The sequence below is a fragment of the Pseudophryne corroboree genome, chromosome 7 (assembly GCF_028390025.1).
Source record: "Pseudophryne corroboree isolate aPseCor3 chromosome 7, aPseCor3.hap2, whole genome shotgun sequence".
Taxonomy (NCBI): Eukaryota; Metazoa; Chordata; class Amphibia; order Anura; family Myobatrachidae; genus Pseudophryne; species Pseudophryne corroboree.
This window is the reverse complement of record NC_086450.1, coordinates 390,282,723-390,288,036: the sequence shown is the minus strand read 5'-3', so window position 1 is coordinate 390,288,036 and position 5,314 is coordinate 390,282,723. Positions and strand designations below refer to the sequence as shown.

At 44.3% G+C, this 5,314-nt stretch overlaps 1 pseudogene; it reads left to right on the top strand.

The window, feature by feature from the left end:
- The first annotated feature begins 4,981 nt into the window (after positions 1-4,981).
- LOC134945965 (5S ribosomal RNA) lies at positions 4,982-5,100 on the top strand (annotated as a pseudogene).
- The last annotated feature ends 214 nt before the right edge of the window (positions 5,101-5,314 follow it).

The window sequence follows — 5,314 nt, the reverse complement described above, 5'->3', positions numbered from 1 at the left end:
TTCGAGAGAAAATTTTTTCTGACAGGCTCCGGCGGCCTTGCACTTTTAAGGTGGGAGATAGGGTATGGTTGTCGACTCGTAACATTAAACTTCGACAAACCTCAGCTAGATTGGGCCCCAAATTTATTGGACCATTTCATATTATTAAAAAAATCAATCCAGTTGCTTTCCGGTTACGTTTACCAAGAGCTCTCCGGATCGGAAATACGTTCCATTGCTCCTTGTTGAAACCATACGTTTCTTCCAGTAGATTTCCTCGGAAGATCTCTCAGGGGAAATCACCAGTAGATGTACAGGGTCATCAGGAGTTCTTGGTGGAGAAGGTTCTCGATTCCAAATTGTCCCGGGGTCGGCTTTATTTTCTGGTGCACTGGAGAGGCTATGGTCCAGAGGAAAGGTCTTGGGTCCTGGATAAGGATCTCCATGCCCCGAGGCTCAAGAGGGCATTTTTTCGGGAATTTCCTCGGAAACCTGGCTTTAGGGGTTCCTTGACCCCTCCTCAAGGGGGGGGTACTGTTAGGCGCCGGGGTCCGCTCGTCGGTGCGGCCCGGCGCCTAGCAACCAGGGACGCCGTGCGCGTACAGCCGCCGGCTCCCTGGCAACGCTAGACGCCGGGCGCACGGAGCCGCACGGACCCTAGCAACGGGGACGCCACTTACGGACTGCGTTTCCCCGTTGCTGGGTTCAATTTAATTAATAGATATCTGTTTTCCTGGCCATGCAGCTTGGCAGCTGTATGGCATCTAATCCAATCAGCCTCCAAACAGCTGATTGGAGGACTCCCTGTTAAATACACTTCCTGGGCTTCTCACAGACGCCGGTAATAGCTTCCTGCATGCTGAATCTGTTTGCTGTGAGTGTTTCCAGTCCTGCTGTATCCGGTCGTTCCTGTTCTCAGTTGTCCTGAACTCGGAAGTCGTCATCTGTTCCTGGAGTCCTGACTGAGCACCTTTTGAACATCCAGTGGTGTTCGTGAGTCACGGCGTAGCCGTGTGTTGCGGCTTGGGCCGCTTTATTATTTGTCATTTATTATTTGTGTTTCGGAGCTTTTGCGGAGGATTCCGCTCCCACAGATCCACTCTGGTATCCAGCGGTGCTGGGTAGGAGTACGGACTAGTGGATTTTGGTTGTCCTTTTCCCTGGCGGGTTACCGCACATACCTCAGGTTTAGTCAGTTAGCTTGTAGCCCCTGGCCTGGTTGTTTAGTCAGAGGGCCCCTTGTTATCACCCTGTCTCGGATTTCCCTTTGTCTCCCATTAAGACCTGAGGGGGCATCGGAGTTGGGCAGACATAATCCGCCCTTCAAACGCGGCTGCCATGGGCTCAAGCAACCATAGTCTCGCAGGGGATTTCTGACAACACGGGCGAGACAACGGAGTTAGGGCGCCAGGGGCTACTTTCTATTCCCGCTCCCTTCCCCAGCATTCCGTTCCAGTGCTCCGGTCCTTGCAATAGGACCACCTCAGACCAGAGTGCTGGAATCATAACACTGGGTACTGGACTATATTGGTACAGTATATCTTCTGAACCATAAAATAGGACTTCTGCCTGAAATCAGCAGTTAAAGACTCAGATGTTCCATTCTTATTACCATTTCACAGATAACCATGGAAAAAGTCAGTGGAACCCATGTTGCTTTTCCACCTTGACGTTGCTAAAGAAGTTCAGTTATTCACAGCATACCTGCCAAACAGCAGCAGCAACAGACTTTTCTGAGTATTCAAATGCTAATTTCTGGTAGATGTCCCATTTTGAGTATCAGGAGTTATTCCTAAAAATGGTAGTACTGAGCATATTGATTTTAATTAGGCAACATTTTTATATTCTATCTTTTGTTAAAAAAAACATGGTTAATGCATAACACTCATTGTCTTATCCTGGAAGGCAGGACAATACCTGACACAGGTAAGTCCGCTTGAATGTACAGAATGATGGGGAAAAAGCTTTACAGCCTCAGCGCTATCACTGTCTACTAAACATTTGCCATTTTGTGAGGGTCACAAGACTTACTACGGCATCCAGACAATGAGGATCCTGACACAGGACTGGGGTAAGTATTTTACCCCTCTCCTGCCCCCTACACTAACCCTTAGGAGGTGACAGCTAGGACTAACTCTTGAGAGGTGGCAGCTATGGCTAACCACCACCATAGTGCTTAACCCTAACCCACCCTAGTGCCTAACCCCGATATTCACCTTTGGCATTCCAGCGGTTGTTGTTCTGGTGCTGGTATCGGGATTATGGTGTCGGTCATATGATCATTGGCATTCATACTGCCGAGATGCCAAACGCATACCACTTAAACGATTATTAAATTATTACCCAAAATAAGTATACAAAGATGAAAACACAGAAAAATCTATAATTTCACAACTGATAAACTTCCTTGATGGGAGTTTTCTTAACACACTGGACAAGATGTGCTTTTGTAGTTTTAGGATTTGACTAATTGGTTTATTTTGAAATATCCTTGGGACCAGCTGCATGTGTTACAATCGGTAACCAGAGAAAAACCCACATGCAAAATACCCCACACTGTCATAAATGTCATAAAGAAAGGCTCATCATATATCAGAAAATGGTAACCAGAAAAGAACGCACATGCAAGAAGCCCACAAGAAAACTGCACACGGGAAAAATAATTTTTCATAATGCAATTTCCTTGTGGCCTTTTCTCTATATGTTTTTTTTTTCATGTGGCTTTTTTTTCTTTGTGGGTTTTTTCATAAACCCATTACGATCAACTATCAGAACTTGTAATAGTTTGGATTAAACCATCTGGACAAACAAGTAACTAATTTCAGAGTGTGCTGGATGCAAAAGCCACTATATCAACCTTCCTTCCTGAACTGAGGTGCTGTATCCTAACTGGTCCTCAATGTTGATAATGTCGATATTATCTTAAACCGCAAAGCTATACCCCTAGATACACTTTTACCGTGGAGCCGCTATGGCCGCTAGACTGAATACACGTGCTACGCACTCTGTACGCTATTTGCGTACAGAGTCCCGTACGTGGTACATACTTGGCGTACACACGCCGCGCTGAGTGTACAGAGTACGCACAGCGCTCGCACACAGAACTGATAACCTTTAAACCTTGTTAGTGATACAATGCAATGATATGATTTACACTTTAAACCCTTGGCAGCAAAGTACTGCAACAATGTTATACCTTAAACCTTAAGTAGCGCTGATGGTATCTAGTACCCGCAGTGCGTACACCTTATCAATACTTATAAACCTTTTACAGTTAAAAGACACTTTAAACCCTTGCAGGAAAGTGAGGACACAACACCGGTTTGTAGTTGAAACCACAGGGTTCTAAGGCCACCGTGGATTATTCCAATAAGGTAAACAGTACAAATTATACACTACTGGCTAACAAGATAAATCTAAATAGAATAATGGCTACAGAGAATGTACATACGTGAGAATGTTCGCAAGCGCAACCCGGCCGGTCCTCCGCTCGTCATACAGATAGCGTTCAGAGTCTTCTGACCGGCCAGGTAACAACGGGCTTTTTATACACAACTTACATACACAATACAATGGTCACTGTAATCTCATTGTCCATTGGACACAGAGGTGCGTCTCTATATTACAGGAGAGGTCATAGGTTGATTTGAAAAGGGGGGCGATGTCTTTCTCTAACTGCTCTTGTGGGTGGTATCCACTGGATTCCCGCCGCATACATAATATACAGTAAATACAGTTAATATCTATATTCTACTTCTGTACATAACTATACGCAGGAACATGCGATCTTTCTCTAACTAACACCGGAATGTTACTCTTAAAATACCCTACAGCTGGATACTAGACATCACCTTCTAACCTGAGTCTGACCCGTCCTATCATGCAAAGGCGAATCCCTTAGTCCTGGAACTGTTTAAACTGTTGATACTCGCTGATGTGGTGTAGGGGAACTATATCTAAAATGTACACTATTTGGGTTAAATATGTAATGTTCTAATAACCCTCTATGCGTTCACAAACTCTACCGTAAATGCGCATACCACGCGCTAAGGCGCATGGCCGTGGAAAGCTACTTTACGCAAATTGCGGATATGTGCACGCACGGCAGACTGAGTGCACGCGCAGCGGGCATGTGCATGGGGTTAGTGCAGGGTATATGCATTACAATATTTTTCGACTTTGACAGTCCACCCTTTGGAAGTCAACAATAGCTGCCACTATCTAAACATTAAACAGAAAAATATACAATACAATATCTACAGATGATCGGATAAAAATATACAATACATTATCCATAGATGGTTGGATGGTAGGAGGAGAGGTGTAGGTGGGAAATGTATGACCTAGTGAAAAAGTAAAAGCATGTATGTATGTATGTATGTATGTATGAGATCCATGTCTGAGGGGCATGTATCATCGTGCCGTACATGTTCTAGATAAGCTTCGAGGTATTGCGAAGTATACATTAAATCCTTCTTATCCCGTATTAAGGGTCTGTAAGTGGGCCAACAAACACTACCGAGCTCTTTTCAGCTTCTTGTTCCAACAAAATGGGGTGCACATTTAGTTGATGATACATGGAGGGGGAACACATGTGAATGCTAGTATGTGAATATCACCTGTCGACTATGTGTGTCACTACCTGAAAGTTGTAGAGATGAAGATAAGACACGTATCACAAATACAATCACATAACATTTGTGCAATCATTCTTGGGTGTTGATCGAAGTCTTGTCCGGATGGGTGTATTTTTGCTGAGAGTGTTCATCAAAGTCTTTTCTGGATGGGTGTATTTTTGCTCACTTTATACTATCTTTACCTTTTCCTCACTTTATACTATCTTCAGGACTCTCACCACTGATTCAGGGGTAATTATCCCGGTCTAACGGTGGCAGCAGATCCCCTATTTTCCTCCTCCACTCATTCTCTTGTCTTTTCTTTTATTTCTCCATTTTCGTGAACTCTCATCAGTGATTCTCGAGCCCTCGATATCTAATATTTTTTCTACTATCATACCACACTGGTAACGCCCGAATCCTTCCGATCTTGGAAGCTAAGCAGTGTAGGGCTGGGTCAGTACTCGAGTGGGAGACTCTCGAGGAATACTCAGTTTAGTAGAAATTCCTGGACGGTTTTGCTCAGCGTCTAACACTGACAGCAGATTCATCTTGCTCATTCCATCTTTAATCATCCCATCTGTCTCCTCATCATCGCTCATGAGAGAATAAAAACGCTTCAATTTTCAGGGTTTCCAGCTGTTATTATCGCACCCAGGCATTCCAGAACAATATTCAGTATTTACACTGTAATTAATTCGTTCTGTGTTCCCCCTTTC